At 41.6% G+C, this 27,613-nt stretch overlaps 1 long non-coding RNA gene across 1 annotated transcript in view; it reads left to right on the top strand.

Annotated features, from left to right (window-relative positions):
- The window catches only part of LOC118148542 (uncharacterized), a 113,532-nt gene extending 88,373 nt beyond the window's left edge, over window positions 1–25,159 (top strand). Inside the window, exon 5 of the long non-coding RNA XR_008477095.2 lies at window positions 24,987–25,159. This is a non-coding gene — a long non-coding RNA (uncharacterized LOC118148542). The remainder of the gene's footprint in view (window positions 1–24,986) is intronic.
- The last annotated feature ends 2,454 nt before the right edge of the window (window positions 25,160–27,613 follow it).

Raw genomic sequence — 27,613 nt, 5'->3', positions numbered from 1 at the left:
TTCTTTGGACAGCCCTGAGCTTTTCTAGACTGGAGCTCAAAACGGAGCTGGGTCACTCCAGCGACGTGACCTCATACTGCTGGGAGCCATACTCAGGTCAAGTATCTTATTTGGATAAGTTGCTCCGTCAGTTCTCAATTTCACCTGCCAGAGCTCAGCATTTGGTGTGGACACATGTAAAACACATCTTTCTGCAGTGCTGTAAGTCTAAGCTCCTTACTTCTGAATTGCATGAATATCCTCTAGTTACGCTGACATTGTAAACAGTATTAAAATAAGCACCATTTCTGGTTTTCCGGCATATGTTTATCTGAATATTTTTATAGCTTTAGAAGCACTTTGAATATGACCTCTGAACTCTGAGGAAAAATAGAATTAAAAAGCATGTTTAGCTCAACAAGTTTGGACTACATTCAGTTATATCTGCTTTCTATCAGTGTTCACAGTATTCACTTAAAATGTGAGGGTTTATCCTTTTTTACCAATTTTGTCAATGTCAAAATTGAACTGATTCACTATTGCTTCATTATATCCTTTAAAATTATTCTTTGAAATCATTCTTTCTTGTCTCTTGTAATTTACATGCACTCGAAATAGATTTGTAAACTCTTTGATTAATTTTGTAGAAAATCAATCACCTCTGGACTCAGACCAGCCCTTAGCCTGATACCTCGAAATTATTTATTACTTAATTACAAGATTCTGAAACAAATGTACACGGCTGCAGAATTTTAAAATATGTTGATGATGATAATGACTCCCCATGAGACAAGCTGTCAAAGAAATGACTGCCACCTAAAAAAAAAATAAATGCTTCCTCGGGGCATTTAAATCACCAGGCTGAAACACTGCATTTCAGATGCGGTTCCAAAGTGCAATGTTTTGGAAAAGCAAGTTTCATTTGTAGACAGACAGAAGTTCCACATCACTTTCAGAAGAGCCATGTTTTAGGGCACTGTTAACGATCTTTAAAAGCCCATTTGCAATCACAGAAGGCAACAAATGACATTTATTTTGTAAATTAACGAGATGGTTTTACTGCTCAAGCAGGCATCAGTGTGCCTCTCTCTCTCTCTCACACACACACACACACACACACACACACACACAGAGAGAGAGAGAGAGAGAGAGAAAGAGAGAGAGAGACAGAAACACATAAGAAGGAGAAGGCAGAGGAGTTATGTGACGATACAGATCCCTCCTCTTCAGGGTATTCTCCACCGCTGGTCCCTGCAGATGCTTTCCATCTTCTCCATGTCACTCTATAACCCTGGCATGAACCTCCTCTGGCTTTTGGCTGTGTCAGCTCACGCGAAGCACGACAGATTCAAGGTTGCTAGGAGAGAGATGTCAGAGTCTTCATGACCTGATTCCCTCTCTGCTTGGATATCGATGAGCAGAGTACTTGGCAAAGGCCACAGCAAAGCCATGAAGGGTGGCTTGGGTTACGTCACAAACCGAAGAACTCCTTCCTTCTGAGGTCCCGGCGGAGAGTTACGGGAAGATGCAGTTTTGATGATAAACACCAGCCTCGTGATGAACTACAAAGTCAGGGACAAGGTGGTAAAATCTTACATGAACTGTTTTCTTCCTTTCCGTTTTAGTTCATGAGGATCAGGGTGTTGTTAACATTTACAGAAAGTGTATTTGAATAGACATCAGCCCATGATGGTACCTTAGATAATGCTGAGATCTGCGTGGCTCCTGCATTCGGCAGACAATATTTCCATCCGTTTAAAGGCCTTTGACATCCAGTCAAAAGACAGGAGCTGACACTGAGGCACAAAGGGAGGGACTGTCCTGTTTGGCCTCTGTTTGCCCCTCCCTTGTTTACTAACCACCTTCTCCATCCGTCTCTTTCAGTTTCTGTCTGAGCTCTCACTGGGATCCTTGACTTCTGGCTTCTACGTTTTGTCAGTAGGAGGCCCCAGCAGTCAAGAGTGGGCAGTGGGGATGTCACCGTGCTGACTTCTGCTCCAGCATGGGGCCCGGCTGTTGGACAGCAGCTGCCTCCTTGACTGAGGCCCAGAGCAGCTCTCAGGGGGGTCCGGGCTCCAGCCGCTGCTCTTCCATCCACCGCTTGCCCCTTCCCACCCGAGCCAGCCCCGAGGGCTCCAGACTCCTGTGTGCTCTCCTCAAGCTGCCCGCACCCTGTGGATGGGCCACACAGCCATCCTGTGTGTCGGTTGCTTGTTTCCAGTCCACAGAGTCCCTGTAGTGGAAATACACATGTGCAAGAGGAAAACAAGCTTATTTTAAAGGTCTTCAAATTGACTTTCTCCAAAGTAAAAGAAAAAAGAAAACCTTTCCAAGAACTAGACTTATAGTGAGGGAAATATCTGTGAAAGTCACTTATTAACTTCAAACTCCTGGGGTCCAAAGTGGCTCCCGCCGGAGGTCATGGCGCTCGCGAAGGCGAGGTCATCAGTTCAAGGCTAACCTGAGCAACCTCATAAGCTCAAACTGATTGGCAAACAAAACAAAACAAACAAACAAACAAACAAACAAAAACTTCAAACTCCTATCAACAGATGTGACCAGTTTCCTATCCACAGTCTCGCGTTTGCTCCTTCTCCAGGTGTCGTGAGTCATATTAGAAAATTCATTTGTTCCAAGTATTCACCTATGCAGGCAAGTGTGGAGAGTAGGGAAGCAATGAGACCATTCCATCACTCCATCTAGTGCCATCCAATGTTGCAGTTCCTGGGACTCCTCAAAGTTAACCACGGGAAGTTCTCAGTCAATTACAAACACTTTTCTCTCTTTTTGAGGTGGAGTCTTGCTCTGTCCTGCAGTGGCACAATCACGGGAGACTGCAACCTTCATCTCCCCGGTTCAAGTGATTCTCCTGCTTTGGCCTCCTGAGTAGCTGGGATTACAAGTGCACCGCGCCCAGCTAATTTTTGTATTTTTAGCAGAGACGGGGTTGCACCCTGTTGATCAGGCTGGCCTTGAAGTCCTGACCAAGTGATCAGCCTGCCTCAGCCTCACAAAGTGCTGGGATTACAGGCGCGAGCCACCACGCCTGGCTGCCATTTCTTTTTTGAATCAAGGCTAATCTTCTTTCTCATACTAAATACATGTGTGACATAAACCATAATTTGTGCATGAAGTCTGTGTAGACGTCATGTGACAACATACAGAGGACATTTTAAAACACAAAATTTACTTATGAATTTTTTTTAAGAGATGCAACTTATAATACCTTATGAATGAATATAATTATGAAAGCACTTCAGGACATGCTATTATAATGTCCTATGACGAATATCATTTTTTCTACCAAATATTTTATCTAAAAAAATCCTGTAACCTTTAGTTAAGTAGATTCTCACTTATTTTCTAGAAAAAAAGGCTTATACTTGGTAGGTAGTGACACTATCTATATAGCATAAAACGATTGCTTTGATTAAATTATTCAAAACCTAGGGCAAACTGACGGTAATACCTGACTTATTTAGATTCCTAAAATTCAGTACTGAAATCTAAATTAGCTGTTTTTATCAAACTGGTCTACTCAACTTTTGCCACCAAAGCTACTGTCTTGGTGGCTGCTAAGAAAAATCTCCCTGTCCTTCGAAATCCCATCGCTACCCTCAGCTTCTCATGTCTGCCCATGCTGTATTCCCCTGTGTGTTTGTTATTGTTGTTTGTGTGTTTGTTATTGTTGTTTGTGTGTTTGTTATTGTTGTTTGTGTGTGTGTGTGTGTGTTTGTTTTTGAGATGGGGTCTCCCTGTGTCACTTAGGCTGGAGTGTGGTGGCACGATCTCAGCTCATTGCAGCCATGACCTCCAGGTTCAGGTGATCCTCTCACCTCAGCCTCCCAAGTATCTAGGAGTACAGATGTGCTCCATCATGCCCAGCTCATTTTTGTGGTTTTTGTAGGGATGGGAACTTGCCATGTTACCCAGGTTGGTCTTGAGCTCCTGGGCTCAAGGGATCCTCCTGCTTCTGCCTATAAAAGGGCTGGGATTTTTTGGGAGGCTGAGGCAGGCGGATCACAAGGTCAAGAGATCGAGGCCATGGTGAAACCCCATCTCTACTAAAAAATACAAAAATCAGCTGGGCGTGATAGCACACACCTGTGGTCCCAGCTACTCGGGAGGCTGAGGCAGGAGAATTGCTTGAACCCAGGAGGCGGAGGTTGTAGTGAGCTGAGATTGTACCATTGCACTCCAGCCTGGCTCCTGGCAACAGAGCAAGACTCTGTCTAAAAAAAAAAAAAAAAGTGCTGGGATTACAGGCGTGAGACACTACGCCCAGCCCTGTTCCCCTTACTGGTATCTCAGAGTTCACTTCCTCCAACACGGCTGATGCCTGTCAGGGATCTTCCCTATTCATCAGTGCCCCTGTCATTGTACTCGCCTGACACTTAGCATGACCCTTTACTGGGTCAGTGGTCTTGTTTGATGGACCCTATCAGACTAAGTAACAAGTTCTGCACAAGCAGAAAGCCTCTTCTAATTCACATGTAGGATCCAGTAAGAACTGCCATGTAGAAAATGCTCAGTAAATGTTTGTGATAACTGAGGGACAGGTAAACAGCTTCGTTCATAGTTTTCATTGACTTTTGTCCTTGACAGCCAGCATAAGAGCAAGAAACACTGGGCAGTATCACTTCTGCTGAGTGTATCTTTTTTTTCTTTACCTTTGATTACGTTCTGGGGTACAAATGCAGAATGTGCAGGTTTGTTACATAGGTAAATGTGCGCCACGGTGGTTTGCTGTACAGATCAACCCATCACCTAGTATTAAGCCCAGCATCCATTAGCTTCTCTTCTTGATGCTCTCCCTCCCCCGACAACCCCTCTCCGACAGCCCCAGTGTGTGTTGTTCCCCACCATGTAGCCATGCGTTCTCATCATTTGCTCCCACTTACAAGTCAGAACATGTGGTATTTTGTTTTCTGTTCCTGCATTAGTTTGTTGAGGATAATGGCTTCCAGCTCCATCCTTGTCCCTGCAAAGAACATAATCTCATTCCTTTTTGTGAGTGCATAGTATTCCATGGTATATATGTGCCACATTTTCTTTATCCGGTCTGTCATGGATGGGCATTTTGGTTGATTCTATGTCTTTGCTATTGTGACTAGTGCTGCAGTGAACATGCACGTGCCTGTATCTTTATAATAGCATGATTCATATTCCTTTGGGCATATGCTTAGTGGTGGAATTTCTGGGACAAATGATATTTCCGCTTCTAGGTTTTTGAAGAGTCACCACACTGTCTTCCATGATGGTTGAATTAATTTATAATCCCACTAACAGTGTAAAAGTGTTTCTTTTTCTCCACAACCTTGCCAATGTCTGTTGCTTTTTGACTTTTTCGTAGTAGTCATTCTGACTAGTATGAGATGATATCTCATTGTGGTTTTGATTTGCATTTCTCTAATGATTAGCGATGTTGAGCTTTTTATCATGTTTGTTGGTCACATGTATGTCTTCTTTTGAAAAGTGTCTGTTCATGTCTTTTGCCCACTTTTAATGGGATTTTTTTTTTTTTTCTTATAAATTTGTTTAAGTTCCTTGTAGGCTCTGGATATTAGAGAGATAGATTGCAAAATTTTTCTCCTATTCTGTAGGTTGCCTCTTTACTTAGATGATAGTTTCTTTTCCTGTGGAGAAGCTCTTTAGTTTAATTAGATCCTATTTGTTAATTTTTGTTTTTGTTGCCATTGCTTTCGGTGTTTTCATCATGAAATCTTTGCCTGTGCCTATGTTCTAAATTGCCTAGATTTTCTTCTAGGGTTTTTATAGTTCTTGGTTTTATAATACATTTAAGCCTTTAATCCATCTTGTGTTGATTTTTATCTATCGTATAAGGAGGAGTCCAGTTTCAGTTTTCTGTATATAACTAGCAGGACTCCCAGCACCCTTTATTAAACAGGGAGTCCTTTCCCCATTGCTTGTTTTTGTCAAGTTTGTTGAAGATCAGATGGTTGTAGATGTGTGGTCTTATTTCTGAGTTCTCTGGTCTGTTCCATTGGTCTATGTGTCTGTTCTCTTACCAGTACTATGCCGTTTTGGTTACTGTAGGCTCTATCTTTAATTGGGTACTGAATATTCGTATATGTAAGAGAGCCCTAACCTAACACTGAAGAGACCCAGAATCTCATCCTGACGTAGTCACTACCACAGTGTGAAACCTGGCTATTGTCTCTGCTTATTTCCTTTTCTGCTTCATAGGAACTGAGATAACTTCCCAACCACAGAGAACTGTGTTGAGACTTAAATTATATAATAGATAGGTAACTAACAAATAGTCCTTTTATTGTACTATTAGTTAGAGTTGGATTTAGGCCTCTCCTCTGGGGAGCTGTATCTCCAACCTACTATGGTACAACCAGAAATAATGAATTTTATATCCAGCAGCCAATTCCCAAAATGACTGCTCCTGTCACTTGCAAACCTTAGTCTGTGTAACTCTCTTCCAAAGGCTCTTCGCTGATTAGAGGTTCTGATTGCAGTACTTTAGACTCAACCTGGCTCCAGTCTATAATAGGATGATTGGCAGGTTATCACGAGGCCAGAGACTCATAGAAGCAGTATTTTCTGTGTAATCTGAGGCTAATAAAACCATCAGATACAGCAGCAATTGTGTGTTTAAGCCTTCATGATTAGAGAGACAGATGTGTCTTATCATTAGAAAAATGACAGTAGGATCTTCGAATCACACAGTGAACTAACAGAATAAAGAATCATTTTTGTTTGGGTTTGTTTTATTTTTCTATAAAGCTTAAGATGAACTTCATACCTGAAATACTTGAGACCGTGAAACTTACACCAAAAAATCCAGAACAGAAAAGAGACCAGGGGCTGCGTTCTTCTCCAACTTGGCTGGGCTCCAGCCTGTGCTTTACAAACATGTCCGTGTCTTCGCATTTGTGGAATTTTATTCACTTTCTTTTGCTTACATTTTAAGAAGTTTCCTGCTGCAAAATGCTAATCTCATGGGAACACGAGGACTAGAGAAATTTTAAAGCCCAGAATACAGCAGAGCTGAACAGAGAAAGTAGGCTCCAAGAGAGGGCGGAGACACATGTGATTTCTTCCTCAGTCTGCTCTTGAAACTGCAGAGAAACATATTTGTTTCCTTTTAGTCCTTGTCTCGCTCTCCCACTCATACTGGAGTGCAGTGGTCTCTGGAGTGTTATTTGTCACGTTTTTCATTGTTTTGTCCACATTTGCAGACCTCTTCTGCTCAGCAACTGGCCTAAGTTTAGGATGGATGAAAAGAGAGCTTGGCCCGGGTAGTGCTCCAGACACACACCCACGCTGCACATCTCTCACCTGCTGCCTGGGATCTCTCTCTTAGGAGGTGCTTATTGGTCTAGGATCTGTGTAGTGTCCATGCAGATACAGTCTGGAAGTGAGGGAATGTGTTAACTTCTTTTCCTGGGTCCACAAGGCGTGGTTTCCAAGGTAAGAACTTCCCAGCGACATGCATGACCTGCATTCTTTCACGTCTCCATCCGGGAGCTTAGAGGTCTTTGTTAACTTTCATGCAGGAAGACAGACTGCCCAGGTGAGCTTCCTAACATTAGCAGGCTGGGTTGTAGGAACTGGCCTGTCCGGGCCCGTGATCAGGCACACCACAATCTGGGAGACTTCATCATTGCTGTGCTGTGCACTTGGCACTCAAGGTTAGGCTAGGCCCAGGGGAAAACAGAAATAGGACTACTGGCTGCTGTGTTAGTGACAGAGGATCAGCCTTCCACTGGAAAATGGACATGCGAAACCAAAGTCTTTATCTGGGTGCCTCAGGGAGTAAAACACACTTCCCAAAGTCACCTTCCAGAGTGTGGCCAGGTCCAGAAGCCTGAGAACAGGATTCTAGACCATTGAGTGAATGACAAGCTTCAAAATCAACTGCGGACTGATGGGATTGAGGAATCAGTGTTCACCCTTTTAAACTTGAATGCTTTGTATTTTTCATGTCTTTTAGAAAAAAGTAAAAGTTATCGTGAGTGCTCACCACCCCATAGAAACACTCTCCATTATTTCTACCAGTGCTCTCTAAAGGGCATAAATAATCAGGATGGAAAACTAAGCAAAGCTACTTAGAACTGGTCAGGTTCTTTGACAACTCAAGTGGTATGTACACCACTTAGAGTTCCTAACACTTTGTGTTTTCTTTTCTTTTCTTTTCTTTTTTGAGACTGAGTCTCGCTCTGTCACCAGGCTGGAGTGCAGTGGCGCAAGCTCGGCTCACTGCAACCTCCGCCTCCCGGATTCAAGCGATTCTTCCGTCTCAGTCTCCCAAGTAGCTGGGACCACAGGCGCGTGCCACCACGCCCGGCTAAATTTTTTTGTATTTTTAGTAGAGATGGGATTTCACCAACTTGGCCAGGATGGACTCGATCGCTTGACCTCGTGATCCTCCCGTCTCGGCTTCCTAAAGTGCTGGGATTACAGGCGTGAGCCACCGCGCCCAACCCAAGTTGTGTTTTCTGCTTCACTCTTTATCTTTGTGATTAGACATTGATCACAAAAATATGGGGCAGATACAGAGAAAAATAAAAGAAGAAAGCCACGTTTTTTTGAGTATCAAAAGTAGTTTGAATGAAAGTGGTTTTGTTTTATTTCATAATGTTCCTTGCACAATTAATTTTTTTCAGAGCTGAGCTTTTCAAAAGTGTGATTTTGAATGTATTTACATTCCATGTGTCTGAAAATCACACACACAAAGACTCTTGGAAAAGCAGACTGCTTTCTTCTGGCAATGACACCGTGTCCTAGAAAGGATCCAGGTGGAAGTAGGGCCCGTGAGGACATCAGTGGGCAGCCCTCCAATTTCAATGTCACAGGTTCCAGTGGAGATGCAGAAGGCTCCTGACTCAATGAGGATCTGACATCAAATTGGATTAATATAAGGCAATCCTATTTAAAAGAAAACCCAATTTGTATATAGCTTTTCTTACGGGTTCCAGCCTCTCATTTGTTGAAAAAATGCCAAATCAAATTAGGAGATTCTGCTCTGTGTCTTATTATTTGAGTCAACATTGATAATTGCTTTATTTTCTTAAATGAAATGATGGTAGGTTTGTTTATGGAAGAGAATAGATGGGAGGTGTCTACGAGTCCTTCACAGGGCCTTGTGGAGCCCACAGGAGGAATTACAGTGGTGGCCATGTAGGACTTTGGTCACTGAAGAACATTTCAGTAGGACGGGGGTCATAGAGAGTCATGAAGGATCTGGAAATGTAAATGACTTGACTTTAGGCAGAGGTGAGATCGACTTGAATTAGGTAAACATTCATCTAGTACTTCGTTCAAACAGTTATAGATTACAGGCCACATTCTCGGTGTTTGGCACTGTGCCAGAAGCTAATATTACAACTCGAATGACAACATTTCTGTCCTTGTCCATTTTACAGTCTAATGGGACGGGGTTGAGGCAACAATAAGCAAACAATCATTTCGCCGGAGGGTGATCAGTAATCAGACAAAATTAGGTGCAAAGCATAAGGGGGCACACGGACTGTAATATTCAACAAAGAAAAGAAAACGTACTGATTGATGTTGGTAGCATTTGAGGTGGGACCATCCCAGAGAAGGATTGTGAAAAATTTGTCATGGGGTTCTTTTATTTTTTCAGCAAGGGACAATTTCCCTTTTGACTGCGCTTTTCCCCATAGAGATGGTTCGTCTGCTGCTTGGATCCATCGGAGGAAAGCAATCTTAAAAACTCATAAGGTTCGATGCTTCTGTGTTTTACTGTTCTCATAAGTATTTGCTTCATATACTTCAACCAAAACAACATATTGCAGCAGATAGAATGCAGAGCAATGAGCCAGGCATTCAAGGGACTTCCACAACTGTGAAACTGTGCAGGAACTATTTTATTTTGGAAAACAGATTTTTAAAAAAATATATGATTTATGTTCTCCTGCAATGGATTTATTATTGTTATTTTTAAACAAATTAATATACATCTTCAGAAGCCTCAGTTTCTTTTTCTAACATGGTAAATATAGTTAAATATAACCCATATAAGCAAAAGTGCTTAGGAATCGTTAATATTTTTAATAGTGTAAAGAGTCTTGAGACTCTTGTTATCAAAACAGCAGGATCTGATTCTTTTCTAACCGTCTAATAGGAATGTGGCCTCAGGACAATTATTTAACGTCCCAGAACTTCAGTTTGCTCATCTGTAACGTGAGCTTCTGAACATAGCCATCTCACAGGCTCGTCGTGAAGATTAAAAACAACATCTTTGTAAATTATACAGATAATGTTTAGTATATATCATCTTCAGAAAGAATCAGTAACCCTAAATTTAAGTCGACTAAATCCCCCAATCAAAAGATACAGCCAAAACCCAACGGTATGCTACATCCAGACCCATTTCACATCCAAAGATCCACAAAGACTTAAAACAAAGGGGTGAAGAAAGAGTTACCAACCAAATGGAGAGCAAAAATAAATAAATAAATAAAAAGCAGGAGTTGCGATTCTCGCCTCTGATAAAACAGATTTCAAAGCAACAAAGATATAGGGGTAAAAGGATCAATGCAACAAGAAGAGCTAACGATCCTAACACCCAGATACATAAGACCCATAAAGAGATTTAGACTCAACGAGACAGAAAATTAATAAGGATATCCAGGACTTGAACTCAGATCCGGAACAAGTAAACTCAATAAATATTTATAGAGCTCTCCATTTAATACAAAAAATATACATTCTTCACCTTAAATACACAAAATATTGATCGGCCATTATTAATACCCATTTTTAGAATAAAGCTACCTTCCCGTTTTCTCTCCCTCTTTTTCTTCCTCTTTCTTCCTCTCCTTCACTCCTTTTTTTTTTTCTTTCTTTCGAAAAAAAAAAAAAAGAAATAAGGAATCCATATATGGGAAGCACGAGATTTCTGGTCACAAGCTTATTTTGTGATCGTCCTCATTCACCACAGTTTTGTCATGCCTCAGTGAAGAAATCCTTAGGACAATCCCATTCATTTTGCTCTTTGTCCGGCTCATGTAGCTATTTTCAGATTCTCATTTCAGTCTCCCAACTATTCTAGGGAGGAAAGTTTCTTGAGCAGTGGAGAATAGCAAACATATATAACCACCGTAAATTAATAGCGGTCGTTCTTATTTCCACACTAGTCTTTTACGAATCTATGTGCCTTTAAATAAATCCTGTAAGTGAGCACGTGCTCTCTGACAGAGCCTGTGCTAAGCCTGTGGACATAAGTCCCAAAGTCCCAAAGCACTTTCGTAGTGATCAAATTGAATCTAGGAGCCGAAATTTTAGGCAAAAACGTAGTAACAAAAAATGTAGTGTGCTTCCAACACTCCCAGAGTACTGCCACCATATGAAAAAGGCCCCTTCCCTCCTTCTAGGGTATTTTTAACTATTACTGTTAATGGTAAAGATTACAATTACTTTTGCACCAACCTAGTACTTCTCTCTCCCTATTATTTAATCATGAGTATGTTAAACACTTCTAGAAACATCCTACTATAAACACATGCTATTGCTATTAATGTTTCAAAAATTCTTTTTATTCTGTTAACTGTTTTCTCTTGTAAAATGAAATTATGCTCATAAATTTAAAAAATTTTAAAGTATCTTACATTTGTGCAACAGATGTTATGCAGATATAGCACTTTCTAGAAGACTCTTATCGCTAGTTTAAAAATATTTATTCCTCAAAACAACAAATTAGAAATTGTGGACTATCAAACCACCCACCTCATATCTCATTTTTATGCTAGTTAAGACATTAGGATTTTATGAAGTATCAACTCTTCCATCCTGTGCTGGAGTTACTGTCCTTTGGGGACTAAATTTATAAGGAAAAAGCAAGCCATGAATTTTGCCTTAGGATTTTTGATATAATCACCAAGGCTGTTCTATTTTTCCTAAATAGTGCTCAATGTAGCAATGTAACCCTTTTGTATCAAATAAAGAGAGGCAATTAGTCCAATAAAATTCCTTCAGTAGGTGTATTCAAGAGGTCAATAAGTTACTTTAAAAACAGCAGGAAAAATTCTTATTTTGCATAAACCATTGAGGTCCCAAGCTTGCCTGCAATGTATTCCTCACATTTGTATCCCAGGTGGAAATTCTAGAAAGTGAATCATTTATACCTATCCTCTAAAAAGTATTTTTTTGCCCAATATTTTAGGAGATTTATCCAAGTTATAATTGTAGTTTGTTTTTATTTTTCATTTTGATTTTGGATTAGTATTTCAGTGAATGACTATACCATACAGTGTCTGTTCATTCTGTTCACGGACATTCAGGCTGCTTTAAACATCACCAATAACGCCGTGGCGATCCCTGCCTGTCTCCTTAGCACGTGTGCCAGCGTTTCTCTTAAACGTGAGCCCAGAATTAAAAAACGTGTGGCTCTCAGGACATACACACACCTCTGAAACATGCTTGTGATCTCACTCGAGTGTTGAGAGTTCCCACTTCTTCTCTACATTCTCCTCCGTGTTTGATGTTGTTGAACTTTAAAAATATGTTATTAATAAGATATATACAGATTGTTATTTTCATTGAATTTTTTGTTTTGTTTTGCTTTTTCTTTTTGAGAGAATTTCACTCTTGTCGCCCAGGCTGGAGTGCAATGGCACAATCTTGGCTCACTGCAACCTCCGCCTCCCAGATTGAAGTGATTCTCCTGCCTCAGCTTCCCGAGTAGCTGGGATTACAGGCACCCACCATCACACATGGCTAATTGTTTTATATTTAGCAGAGACAGGGTTTCACCATGTTGGTCAGGCTGGTCTCAAACTCCTGATCTCAGGTGACCCACTCGCCTCAGCCTCCCAAAGTGCTGGGATTACATAGGTGCAAGCCACTGCACCCTGCCTTCATTGAAATTTAAATTTGATTTCCCTAATAGAATGAATATTTTTTTCATGGGTTTAATGGCTGAGTGTCTTCAAGTTTATTTTTATATTAATTTGCACAAGTTCTTCAGATACATGCAAGAATTATTGGGTTTGTTGAAAATATTTCTCAGTATGGGCTTGTTTTTCCACTTTCATTATCAAAATCTTTTGTTGTACAGGACTTCAAATTTTTGATAATCCAATTCATTCATCTTTTTCTTTATTTTTTGATCTTTTTGTATCTTGCTTAAGGCATCCTTCCATAATCTAGCTTCACAAAGGTGTATTCCTATACTTGCTTCTAACAGTTTTACTTTTCACATTTGTAACTCTAGCCTACTTTAGAATTATTTTCCTCATGTACGGTGCACTGACTAGCACCAATCTGTTTGTGTGTCCCTGCACAGATACTCTGCTATCCCAACAGTGCTCACAACGCTAGTATAATTTTGCTGTCTTGTAAGGGAGTCCCTTGCTATGGTTGTTGTTTTTCAATACTCTTATCGACTTTTTTTGACCCTTGGATCTTCTAGATTGTTTTCTAACCACTTGTTACAAAAATTACAAGAAATTCTGTTACTTTTATAAGTATCATATGGAATGTATACATTAATTTCAGAAAAACTGATTTCTTTTTGAACTTTTAAGTTCAGGAGTACATGTGCAGTTTTGTTAAAATTCATGCCACCAGCCGGGCGCGGTGGCTCAAGCCTGTAATCCCAGCACTTTGGGAGTCCGAGGCGGGTGGATCACGAGGTCAAGAGATCGAGACCATCCTGGTCAACATGGTGAAACCCCGTCTCTATTAAAAATACAAAAATTAGCCGGGCACGGTGGCTCGTGCCTGTAATCCCAGCTACTCAGGAGGCTGAGGCAGGAGAATTGCCTGAACCCAGGAGGCGGAGGTTGCGGTGAGCCAAGATCACGCCATTGCACTCCAGCCTGGGTAACAAAAGCGAAACTCCGTCTCAAAAAAAAAAAAAAAAAAAAGGAAAGAAAAGAAAGCAAAACAAAACAAAAACTCATGCCACCTACGTATTAAGCCATGTACCCATTAGCTATTTTTCCCAATCCTCTCCCTCCTTCCCTCCTCCACCTTCCAGGAGGCCTCCACGGCTGTCGTTTCCCTCTATGTGTCCATATGTTCTTATCTTTTAGCTCAGTGTTTTAAGTGTGAATATGTGGTATTTGGTTTCCTGCTCCTGCGTTAGTTTGCTAAGGATAATGGGCTCCAGATCCATCCATGTTGCTGTGAAGGACATAATCTTATTCTTTTTATGGCTGCATAGTATTCCATGGTGTATACGTATCACATTTTCTTTATAGAGTCTGCCATCGATGGGCACATTTAAGTTAATTTTATGCCTGTGCTATTGTGAACAGTGCTGCAATGAATGTATACATGCATCTTTATGATAGAACAATTTCTATGTCTTTGGGCTTATACCCAGAAATGGGATTGCTGGGTCAAATGGTAGTTCTGTTTCTAGGCCTTTGAGAAATCACCAAACTGTTTTACATGATGGTTGAACTAATTTACGTCCCATCAACAGTGTATAAGCCTTCCTTTTTCTCTGCAACCTCAGCAGCATCTATTATTTTTTGACTTTTTGATGGTAGCCATTCTGACTGGTGTGAGATGCTATTGCACTGTGGTTTTGATTTGCATTTCTCTGATGATCAGTTATGTTGAACTTTCTTTCATACACTTGTTGGCTGCATGTATGTCCTCTTCTGAAAACTATCTGTTCATGTCCTTTGCCCACTTTTTAATGGGGTTGTTTGTTTTTTGAGGTAATTGTTTAAGTTCTTATAAACGTTGCATGTTAGACCTTTGTCAATATATAGTTTGCAAAAATGTTCTTCCCTTCTGTACATTGTCTGTTGACTGTACTGTTCTTCCCTTCTGTACGTTGTCTGCTGACGACTGTACTGTTCTTCCCTTCTGTACGTTGTCTGTTGACGACTGTACTGTTCTTCCCTTCTGTACGTTGTCTGTTGACGACTGTACTGTTCTTCCCTTCTGTACGTTGTCTGTTGACCGTACTGTTCTTCCCTTCTGTACGTTGTCTGTTGACTGTACTGTTCTTCCCTTCTGTACGTTGTCTGTTGACAACTGTACTGTTCTTCCCTTCTGTATGTTGTCTGTTGACCGTACTGTTCTTCCCTTCTGTACGTTGTCTGTTGACGACTGTACTGTTCTTCCCTTCTGTATGTTGTCTGCTGACGACTGTACTGTTCTTCCCTTCTGTACGTTGTCTGTTGACGACTGTACTGTTCTTCCCTTCTGTACGTTGTCTGTTGACCGTACTGTTCTTCCCTTCTGTATGTTGTCTGCTGACGACTGTACTGTTCTTCCCTTCTGTATGTTGTCTGTTGACGACTGTACTGTTCTTCCCTTCTGTACGTTGTCTGTTGACCGTACTGTTCTTCCCTTCTGTACGTTGTCTGTTGATGACTGTACTGTTCTTCCCTTCTGTACGTTGTCTGTTGACCGTACTGTTCTTCCCTTCTGTACGTTGTCTGTTGATGACTGTACTGTTCTTCCCTTCTGTACGTTGTCTGTTGACCGTACTGTTCTTCCCTTCTGTACGTTGTCTGTTGATGACTGTACTGTTCTTCCCTTCTGTACGTTGTCTGTTGACCGTACTGTTCTTCCCTTCTGTACGTTGTCTGTTGATGACTGTACTGTTCTTCCCTTCTGTACGTTGTCTGTTGACTGTACTGTTCTTCCCTTCTGTACGTTGTCTGTTGACCGTACTGTTCTTCCCTTCTGTATGTTGTCTGTTGACGACTGTACTGTTCTTCCCTTCTGTACATTGTCTGTTGACTGTACTGTTCTTCCCTTCTGTACGTTGTCTGTTGACGACTGTACTGTTCTTCCCTTCTGTACGTTGTCTGTTGACGACTGTACTGTTCTTCCCTTCTGTACGTTGTCTGTTGATGACTGTACTGTTCTTCCCTTCTGTACGTTGTCTGTTGACGACTGTACTGTTCTTCCCTTCTGTACGTTGTCTGTTGATGACTGTACTGTTCTTCCCTTCTGTACGTTGTCTGCTGACCGTACTGTTCTTCCCTTCTGTACGTTGTCTGTTGGCTGTACTGTTCTTCCCTTCTGTACGTTGTCTGTTGACGACTGTACTGTTCTTCCCTTCTGTACGTTGTCTGTTGACCGTACTGTTCTTCCCTTCTGTACGTTGTCTGTTGACGACTGTACTGTTCTTCCCTTCTGTATGTTGTCTGCTGACGACTGTACTGTTCTTCCCTTCTGTACGTTGTCTGTTGACGACTGTACTGTTCTTCCCTTCTGTACGTTGTCTGTTGACCGTACTGTTCTTCCCTTCTGTACGTTGTCTGTTGACTGTACTGTTCTTCCCTTCTGTATGTTGTCTGTTGATGACTGTACTGTTCTTCCCTTCTGTACGTTGTCTGTTGACCGTACTGTTCTTCCCTTCTGTACCTTGTCTGTTGACGACTGTACTGTTCTTCCCTTCTGTACCTTGTCTGCTGACGACTGTACTGTTCTTCCCTTCTGTACCTTGTCTGCTGACGACTGTACTGTTCTTCCCTTCTGTACCTTGTCTGTTGACGACTGTACTGTTCTTCCCTTCTGTACGTTGTCTGTTGACCGTACTGTTCTTCCCTTCTGTACCTTGTCTGTTGACGACTGTACTGTTCTTCCCTTCTGTACGTTGTCTGTTGACCGTACTGTTCTTCCCTTCTGTACGTTGTCTGTTGACTGTACTGTTCTTCCCTTCTGTATGTTGTCTGTTGATGACTGTACTGTTCTTCCCTTCTGTACGTTGTCTGTTGACCGTACTGTTCTTCCCTTCTGTACCTTGTCTGTTGACGACTGTACTGTTCTTCCCTTCTGTACCTTGTCTGCTGACGACTGTACTGTTCTTCCCTTCTGTACCTTGTCTGCTGACGACTGTACTGTTCTTCCCTTCTGTACCTTGTCTGTTGACGACTGTACTGTTCTTCCCTTCTGTACGTTGTCTGTTGACCGTACTGTTCTTCCCTTCTGTACCTTGTCTGTTGACGACTGTACTGTTCTTCCCTTCTGTACGTTGTCTGTTGACCGTACTGTTCTTCCCTTCTGTACGTTGTCTGTTGATGACTGTACTGTTCTTCCCTTCTGTACGTTGTCTGTTGACCGTACTGTTCTTCCCTTCTGTACGTTGTCTGTTGATGACTGTACTGTTCTTCCCTTCTGTACGTTGTCTGCTGACGACTGTACTGTTCTTCCCTTCTGTACGTTGTCTGTTGACCGTACTGTTCTTCCCTTCTGTACCTTGTCTGTTGACCGTACTGTTCTTCCCTTCTGTACGTTGTCTGTTGATGACTGTACTGTTCTTCCCTTCTGTACGTTGTCTGTTGACCGTACTGTTCTTCCCTTCTGTACGTTGTCTGTTGATGACTGTACTGTTCTTCCCTTCTGTACGTTGTCTGTTGACCGTACTGTTCTTCCCTTCTGTACGTTGTCTGTTGATGACTGTACTGTTCTTCCCTTCTGTACATTGTCTGTTGACCGTACTGTTCTTCCCTTCTGTACCTTGTCTGTTGACGACTGTACTGTTCTTCCCTTCTGTACGTTGTCTGTTGACTGTACTGTTCTTCCCTTCTGTACGTTGTCTGTTGACGACTGTACTGTTCTTCCCTTCTGTACGTTGTCTGTTGACGACTGTACTGTTCTTCCCTTCTGTACCTTGTCTGTTGACGACTGTACTGTTCTTCCCTTCTGTACCTTGTCTGCTGACGACTGTACTGTTCTTCCCTTCTGTACCTTGTCTGTTGACGACTGTACTGTTCTTCCCTTCTGTACGTTGTCTGTTGACCGTACTGTTCTTCCCTTCTGTACCTTGTCTGTTGACCGTACTGTTCTTCCCTTCTGTACGTTGTCTGTTGACCGTACTGTTCTTCCCTTCTGTACGTTGTCTGTTGATGACTGTACTGTTCTTCCCTTCTGTACGTTGTCTGTTGACCGTACTGTTCTTCCCTTCTGTACCTTGTCTGTTGACGACTGTACTGTTCTTCCCTTCTGTACGTTGTCTGTTGACTGTACTGTTCTTCCCTTCTGTACGTTGTCTGTTGACGACTGTACTGTTCTTCCCTTCTGTACGTTGTCTGTTGACCGTACTGTTCTTCCCTTCTGTACCTTGTCTGTTGACGACTGTACTGTTCTTCCCTTCTGTACGTTGTCTGTTGACCGTACTGTTCTTCCCTTCTGTACCTTGTCTGTTGACGATTGTACTGTTCTTCCCTTCTGTACGTTGTCTGTTGACTGTACTGTTCTTCCCTTCTGTATGTTGTCTGTTGACGACTGTACTGTTCTTCCCTTCTGTACGTTGTCTGTTGACCGTACTGTTCTTCCCTTCTGTACGTTGTCTGTTGACTGTACTGTTCTTCCCTTCTGTACGTTGTCTGTTGACTGTACTGTTCTTCCCTTCTGTACATTGTCTGCTGACGACTGTACTGTTCTTCCCTTCTGTACGTTGTCTGTTGACCGTACTGTTCTTCCCTTCTGTTCATTGTCTGTTGACTGTACTGATAGTTTCCTTTGCTGTGTGGAAGCTCTTTAGTTTAATTGGATCCCACTTGTCAATTTGTGCTTCTGGCACACTTGCTTTTGGCATCCTTGTCATGAAATCTTTGCCTGTTACTGTCTAGAGCAATACTGCTTAGGTTGCCTTCCAGGGTTTTTACTGTTTTTGGTTTTACACTTAAGCCTTTAATCCGTCTTTAGCTGATTTTCGCATGGCGTAGGGCAGGGTCCAGTTGAAATCCTCTGCCTACGTCTAGCTAGTTACCCCAGCATCGCTTATTGAATATGGTGTCGACACTGTGAAAGATCAGGGGACTACAGGTGCGCAGCCTTGTTTCCGGGTGCTCTGTTCCGCTTCACTGGTCTACATGCGTGTTATTGTACTAGCACTGTTCTGGTTACCGTAGCACCGCAGTATAGTTTGAAGTCAGGTAGTGTGATGCCTCTAGCTTTATTCTTTTTGTTTAAGATTGCCTTGGCTATTTGGGATCTTTTTTGGTTCCATATGAACTTGATTTTATTTATTTTTCCTGTCAGAGTGATTTTTTAAATTTTTTTACTGTGTTTTAAAATTTTATTTTAATTTCAACAGGTTTTTGGAAAACGGGGTGTTTGGTTGTATGAATAAGTTCTTTAGTTGTGATTTCTGAGGTTCGGGCACACCCATCACACAAGTAGTGTACAGTGTACCCCGTGTGTAGTCTTCTTTCCCGTATCCTCCTTCTACCCTTTCCTGCAGGTCCTCAAAGTCCGTCGTATCATTCTGATGCCTTTGTGCCCTCATAGCTGAGCTTCCAGTTACAAGTGAGAACATACAATGTTCGGTTTTCCATTCCTGACTGACTACACTTAGAATAATAATCTCCAATTCCATCCAGGTTGCTGTGAATGCCACCATTTCGTTCCTTTTTATGGCTGAATAATATACCATGGTGTATCTATTCCACATTTTCTTCACCCATTCATTGACTGATTGGGACTTGGACTGGTTCCATGTTTTTGCAACTGCGAATTGTCCTGCTATAAACATGCATGTCCAGGTCCCTGCTTCATACATTGACTTCTTTTCCTTGGGAGAGATGCCCAGGAGTGGGATTCCTGGATCAAATGGTAGATCTACCTTCACTTCTCTAAGAAATCTCCGCACTTGCCATAGTGGTGACACTAGTTCACACTCCCACCATGTTTTTGCAACTGTGAATGCCGACATCTTTAATTTTTTGATTTTTTGATTACGGCTGTTGTTGCAGGAGTGAGGTGACATCATGTGGTGGTTTTGATTTGCCGTCCTTTGATCACTAATGATGTTGAGAATTTTTCTCATGTGTTTGCTGGTCATTTCTTTATGTTCTTTTGAGAACCATCTATTCATGTCCTGAGCCCACTTTTTGATGGGCTTGTTATTTTTTTCTTGCTGATTTATTTGAGTTCCTTGTAGATTCTGGAAATTAGTCCTTTGTTGCATGTATAGATTGTGAAGATTTTCTCCCACTCTCTGGGTTGTCTGTTTACTCTGCTAATTATTTATTTATTTATTTATTGAGACGGAGTTTCGCTTGTGTTACCCAGGCTGGAGTGCAATGGCGCGATCTTGGCTCACCGCAACCTCCACCTCCTCGGTTCAAGCAATTCTCCTGCCTCAGCCTCCCGAGCAGCTGGGATTACAGGCACGTGCCACCCTGCCCAGCTAATTTTTTGTATTTTTAGTAGAGATGGGGTTTCACCAAATTGACCAGGATGGTCTCGATCTCTTGACCTCATGATCCACCCGCCTCAGCCTTCCAAAGTGCTGGGATTACAGGCTTGAGCCACCGCGCCCGGCTCTTGTATTTATTTCTATTTGACAGCTAGTTCAATTACATTGTTTTTATTTCTCTGCTTGGAAATTCTATCTTTGTGTTCATTTAGGAGTGATTAACTTTATTCCATGAAGTGTGGTAATAAACTGCTTGTCTTTGCCTGATAATTTCAACCCCTGTATAATATTGGGGTTGGCATTTTAAAATTATTTTTGTCTTATAATTAGCGAGATTTTTCCATTACTTTCTATGTCAGGTGATTTTGGGTATTATCTTGGACATTTTCAATATCATATTGTAAAATTTAATCCTAATTATTTCTTTTGCTGTGCGGAAGCTTTTTAGTTGAAGTCCCATCTATTTATCTTTGTTTTTGGTGCACTTGCTTTGGGTTCTCTGTCTCATGAAGTCTTTGCCTAAGCCAATGTCTAGAAGGGTTTCTCCAATGTCATTGTCTAGAATCTTTATGGTTTCAAGTCTTAGATTTAAGTCTTTGATGGATCTTGAGTTGATTTTTGTGTAGAGTGACAGATGAGAGTCCCGTTGCATTCTTTTACATGTAGTTTGTCAATTCTCCCAGCACCATTTGTTGAGTAGGGTGTCCTTTCCCCACTTTATGTTTTTGTTTGCTTTGTCAAAGATCAGTGGGCTGTAAATATTTGATTTTATTTCTGGGTTCTCTATTCCGTTACACTGGTCAACGGGCCTATTTTTATGCCAGTACAATGCTATTCTGGTGACTTCGAAGTCAGGTAATATGATGCCTGCTATTTTGGTGACTTCGAGTCAGGTAATATGATGCCTCCGGATTTCTTCTTTTTGCTTAGTCTTCCTTTGGGTATGGGGACTCTTTTTTTATTTCCATATGAATTTTAGGACTGTTTTTTCTAGTTCTGTGAAGAATGATAATGGTATTTTGACAGGAATTGCATTGAATTTCTAGATTGCCTTCGACAATATGGTCATGTTTACAATATTGATTTTACCCATCCATGAACATGGAATAAGTTTCTATTTGTTTGTGTTGTCTACGATTTCTTTCGGCAGTGTGTTGTAGTTTTCCTTGCAGAGGTCTTTTACCTCCTTGGTTAAGTATATTCCTAAATATTTTACTTTATTATTATTTTTTTTTTTTGCAGCTATTATGAAAGGGGCTGAGTTCTTGATTTGATTCTGTTTGGGTGCTGCTGTTGTATAGCAGAACGACTGATTTGTGTACATTAATTTTGAATCCTGAAAGTTTGCTGAATTTACTTACCAGTTCTAGGAACTTTTTTAGGGTGTCTTTGGGGTTTTCTAGGTATACAATCGTGTCATCTCCAAACAGCAACAATTTGACTTCCTCATTCCCAATGTGGATGCCCTTTATTTCTTTCTCTTGTCAGGTGCTCTGGCTAGAACTTCCAGCACTATGTTGAATAGAAGTAGTGAACATTGGCACCCTTGTCTTGCTCCAGTTCTCAGGAGAACTGCTTTCAACTTTCTCTTGTTTAGTAGAAGGTTGGCTGTGGGTTTGTCATAGATGGCTTTTATTACCTTGAGGTATGTCCCTTCTATGCTGATTTTACTAAGGATTTTAATCATAAAGCAATACTGGATTTTGTCAGATGCTTTTTCTGCATCTATTGAGGTGATTGTTTAATTTTTGCTTTTAATTCTGTGTATATGGTGTATCACATTTACTGACTTGTGGATGTTAAACCATCCCTGCATCTATGACATGAAACCCACTTGATCGTGATGGATTATCTTTGTGAAATGCTGTTGGATTCTGTTAGCTAGTATTTTGTTGAGGCTTTTTGCATCTATGTTCATCAAGGATAGTGGTCTGTAGTTTTCTTTTTTTGTTATGTCCATTCCTGGTTTTGGTATTAGGGTGATAATAGCTTCATAGAATGATTTAGGTAGGATTTCATCTTTCTCTTTTTGTTGACATAGTGTCAATTCTTTGAATATCTGATATAATTCAACTGTGAATTGGTCTGGTTCTCAATTTTATTTTTTTTTGAAATAGAGTCTTGTTTTGTCACCCAGGCTGGAGTGCAGTGGTGTGATCTCAGCTCACTGCAACTTCCACCTCCCAGGTTCAAGGAATTCTCCTACCTCAGCCTCCTGAGTAGCTGGGATCACAGGTGCCCTCCACATGGCATGGAGGGTATGTTCTGCCCACACCCTGTCAGAGGAGACCCCAGTGTGACTGTAGAGAGTCATTAATATACCCAGATGTGGAGCAACAAGGATTCCACTTTGTCCAGGCCAGAGGCAGAATAAAAGAGTTGGTTTGGCAAAAGATTGCACAGACTAGATTTTATAGGGTTGCCTGAAAAATATAGGTTGCTAGACCACTAGAGCATTCACATGACATTTCAGCTTAGTCAAATGTCATTTTACCAGGCCAACAGGGGACCTCTGTGAATCGAGGATCCCATTGTATCGGAAGCTTTGCTTCAGATAAAGGAGTAGAAGATAAAGTTTCCCCACAGGATAAGCTGCGCCTTTCTAATGAAAAGCTGAGATGCCACTGGGGACAGGCCAGCAGATTCTTAACTGAGCTATGCCCAATTGACAGGCAGAGAGGGCTTTTTGAATCCTTTCCAGTATCAGAAGTGGAGTCCAAAAAGCTATCCAAAAAATGCATGGCAGGCCAGAGTCAACCGATCTCTGAGTTAAGTGTTCATTTCACATGAGCTCTGAGTCAAGGCCTTGGCTGCGTCCTAAGAGTAAACCTGGTGGCCATTTTGGAACCCTAAGTCCAGAACTTTAAAGCAGTTCCTCCACCTGGAGAGTGTCTTCTTTTGTACGCTGTCCACTTTGTCCAAAGGCTCAGATCAACAGAAATCCTCTTCATTTACAGACTTGTTTTCTTTCCAGTACTCACAGTCTGAGAACTTGAGATGGGCAAGGTAGATTCCACCATCTACCGTGGCAAATGGCTGAAAGCTCCTCTCTCAAACCCTGTCGGTTACATTCAGCATTTCTGGCGTTGCAACCACAGCTTCCAGAGGTCTGGTTGTCTCTCAGCAGGAGGTGATGGAAGGGGTGGATGGGGTTTCTGGAGCAGCCGCTGAGACTCTATTCTTCACGCTTCCTTGTCTGTGCACTTCTAAGTGTCTGGGGAATGCTGGGCCCATGGACTCTTCCCTGTCATGACATCCCTCCCAGTCCCATCGTATACTCCTCCACCTCTCTACCCACTGTATCTTTTTTTTTTTTTTGGATGCCTGTATCCAACAGAGCTATAAACATCCTAGTCTCTCCACTTCCCACAATTCACCAACATACATGGATGGGTATGTTGGTCTTCTTGAAGTTAGGAGACCTTGAGCAGACTCAGCCCTAATCTTTCCAGCAATGGAAATCCGGGTGGAGGATGAGCGCAGGTTCACGGGGATGGGACACAGTCTTTCCATGCCATTGACCTGTGAAGCAAGGCGCAGCCCTGCCGTGGGAACTCCTGGACCTTTTGTCACCACTCCTGAGTGACAGGCAACAGCAAAGAGATTTCTTTGTTTTCAGCCCACTCAAAACTCAACTTTGGGGATTCTTGGACCCATTCTCCTCTTGCCTGGAAGAGAGAGTGAAAACAAAAAGGACCATTTTTGGTCCCAGGTACTGGGAGTTGTTTCATCCCTGCTCCCAGTTCCGAGGCAATCCCTTTATAACCAGGATCTTTTCATATCATGGTAGGTAGGAGGGAGAGAGCAAGAGCAAAATGGGATTCCACTGATGAAAAATAACAATTCAAGCAATGCAATTTTATTCCATCAAGGTTCATTAGTGCCTAGAATGTGTAATAGTGCTGTCTGGAGTTTTCCATCCTCACTTAAAGCGGATGGAGCCAGAAGTCGAAAGCAAGAAAGCAGGCAAAAGTGAGTGGAGGCTGGGGTAACCCGCAGGGCTCACGTTTCCCCTGGGCCTAAGATAGCTTTGAAAGATTTTGATTCTATTTCTTAACAAGTAACACAAGCTCTTTGCAGGGTGTTAGCAAGGAGGAGGCTAGCGGGTGGAGAAGGAGAAGAGCAGAGTTAAGACCGTATAGCTGTCAGAAGAAGAACTTTTATTTGAAGATTTAAAATAGAAAGGGTTTATTTAACTAGAAAGCAATACAAAATTAGTTTTTTATTGATTACTTTTAAACCCCCAGAAGAAATGGGTATGCACTTTTGGGATTAGATAAGAACTGTGTAAGGAATGTTCTGCTTGCGGAAAGCTTTCTACTGTTCTTGGACCTGCTTGGATGCTTTTAGCTGATATTATGAACACTGCTAGAAATTGTGTGACTCTCAGCTTTCAAATGGCTCATTTATTTACTCAAGAAATATTTCATGTGACGAATCCACATGAAACAACCGTGTACATTAAATATTAAGATACAGACTGTGGTTTTTTAGAAGATACAAACTGTAAATCATTTTAATGTGTGCCAAATCCTGTTTCCAGGACATGCAACGTAGAATTTGTACTTGCAGAGTAACTTTATATTCAAAACCTCCTCCTACCACTGGAATACAGGCACAACAGGGTAGGACTAATCACCCACCCACAAACACGTCTTTCCCTGAGTCACTACCCTATTCAAAAAACCCAAAATGGCTGAGGGCTGTGGCTCACGCCTGTAATCCCAACACTTTGGGTGGCTGAGGCAAAAGGGTCCCTTTAACTGAAGTGTTTGAGATCAGCCTGGGCAATATAACAGGACCCTGTCTCTAAAAACAAAACAACCTCCCAAATGACTCTTCTCCTTTCTTTTCATGTATTCAATTCCAAACTTTTCTGTCTGTTTTTCAGGCAACCCTCTAAAATCTAGTCTGTGCAGTCTTTTACCAAGTCGTATCTTTTATTCTGCCTCTGGGCTGGACAAAGTGGGATCCCTGGTGCTCCACATCCGTGTATATTAATGACTATGTATAGTCACATTGGGGTCCTCTGTCTCATCTTAAACAATGGCCTACAAGATTTAAGTGAAAATGTAAGTGTTTAATGTTTATTTCAACCCACGTATTATCTCTTGCTCCTCGGAACAAAGAGATGACTTACAGTCTGTATCTTTAAAGAACTGCACTCTGTACCTTACAATGGAATATACTTGCTTGTTTCACGTGTATTTGCCTTTCTTGAGAACAAACACAGATCACAGATCATATGTGAACTCTTCTTTAGAGCTTACAAATAATCAGGTGATTTATGTGGACAACTCTCCGCTGATCATAGGCACAGAAAATTTAAACGCTATTTTGAAAGTCAAATTCAAGGGGGGCAGCCCTGGTCTTCTTAGTCCCTTTATCACATTATGACTTTCTGTTACTCCCATCCAATAATAATGACCACAGTTTCCAATTCAAGCATTGAAACTCCTGGCTTAATAGAAGGCTTTTGTACCGCTTTGGGGACTGAGAGGCAATTTGAGTCATAAAACAGTGGAAATTCTAGTACATCTAGTACATATTTATGTCTTCTGGGGACAATGTGGCAACACACTTCAACTTGAAACTGTTCCCAATAGAAAACTTGCACTTGGTAGTTGCTAAATATATTTGAATGGAATTGAATGAAATAAAAATAAAGACAATCTGGGCCGTGGCCTCTGGTTTTCCACAGTCACCGTAACTCTGTTGCCTCCAGTATCAGCACCCAGACTAGAGTGCAGTCCCCTAAATGTTGGTGGGAAGGAAAACAAGGTCGGCTATGACTTACATACCCAAGATTACATTTTTCCAGCACAACTTTGTCCTTCCGGCAGCCTCTGCTCACCTGTCTTTATGATTCTCATTTCAACTCTTCCTTCCAGGGACCATTGTTTCTGCTAACGTCCTGGGCACTGAGGTACGAGGATTCCACACACAGAATCCTACGGATGCCAAGTGCTCTAACATGCACAGATCACTGGGAGAGGGGAGTTGGAATGTCAGGAAAATCTCTTACGAGGCATCTGGGAGCTGAGCATGGAGGTCATCGTGTGCGATGACCAGGTCTCTCTGCCCCCCAGCAGTCACCCTTTCACATCTAGTCCAAGGCTGAAGCACCAGAGCTCTGCCAAGGATAATGAACTCACTCACTTAGTCTCCCTGGAGAGGAGGTTTGTGATTACGAACAATTTCCCCTGACATTTAGTCACAAAATGATGTCCAAATATTTATGAAGGTTTTGATTCCCATTACACAGTCCCTATCACAAAAAATACTCTAACTATATGCCCAGGAAGACCTGTAAGTCTGCAGAAAGATCTAACAATGGTCTTATTCACAGCCTCACAAAAGGGAGACTTAAGGTCAACAATCTGATGGAAATTCTTTGCACTACGAACTTTAAAATTCTGTTTTTATTTTCTCTCCTCTTTTCATTATGTTTTTTTTCTTTTGTAAGAAGTAATCATGGTTTGAGTATGACAACTTAATTTTTGCTTCTTGAGTACTGTTCATCGAGGCTGAGTTTCAAATATAATATGCTTGGAGGGAAACACCCTTCAGATACTTCTATGAGCCATCTTATAATTTAGAAGTATTAATAATCTTTATTGTAATTCATTTACTGCTTTATGCCTTATGATTTAATGATAGAACATTCAGGCCAGCCAGCTAAACTATGCCAGAGATTGTTCAAAGCGCAAGGGTTTCCAGATAGTAATTAACTAACCATGCCAAAGCTAACTTATTTCTTTCTTTTTCTTAAGGTTTTACCAGTTTGGCCACATATGAGGGATGACTGAGCACAGTTATGAGGATGGATCAGATCACCTGAGCACATGGAGAGCTTATTATTTTTGGCACCAGCTGCTTCACCAGTGTATAAATTTCAGTCTCTGTTTCATAACGGAGGGTGACATGTCCTGGAGAGACAGTCATCACAAATCATCTTTTCTTTACCTACAAAAATTAACTTGATTTTTAAAGTTTCAGAGAGCTGAATCTGTGAATATTACAGCTTTGCCTTCCCTCCATATTCTGTGTGTTCTCATCAACACCAAGCATTTGACTCTGTGGCTTATGCTGTTGTAGCCGTCTTGACCACACTAATGCACTTACAGCAACTTCCACGTTGAGATTTCATAGTGTGTGTTGGGGAGAAGATACATGGAACCTAGTTTATAGGATGCCATAATTAGCTGGTCCTTTCAGACACTGAGAAAACTTAAGTAATAAACGGAAGCTATTGCATTCCTGCTAAAGGACCATGAAGCAGAGTGAGACGATAATCCCTGGATAGTGAATTGCCCATTTCAGTCATGGTCATTGGCTTATTTTAGATCTTTGCAAGTAAGTGGAACCATAGGAGACTCTTAATGGCTCGAGAAAAGAAAGGAAGCATGGAGATAAAATTAAGTCTCTCAGCCCCCGTGAAAGAGTAGTCCACATGACTTTCCTTCACTAGATAAGAGCTGTGAGATCAGGGACTGTGAGCTGTTTATGGAGGAGGTG

Source organism: Callithrix jacchus, chromosome 16 (assembly GCF_049354715.1).
Source record: "Callithrix jacchus isolate 240 chromosome 16, calJac240_pri, whole genome shotgun sequence".
Classification (NCBI taxonomy): Eukaryota; Metazoa; Chordata; class Mammalia; order Primates; family Cebidae; genus Callithrix; species Callithrix jacchus.
Note: the sequence above shows the minus strand (reverse complement) of the source record. Positions and strands in the feature narration are given on the sequence as shown.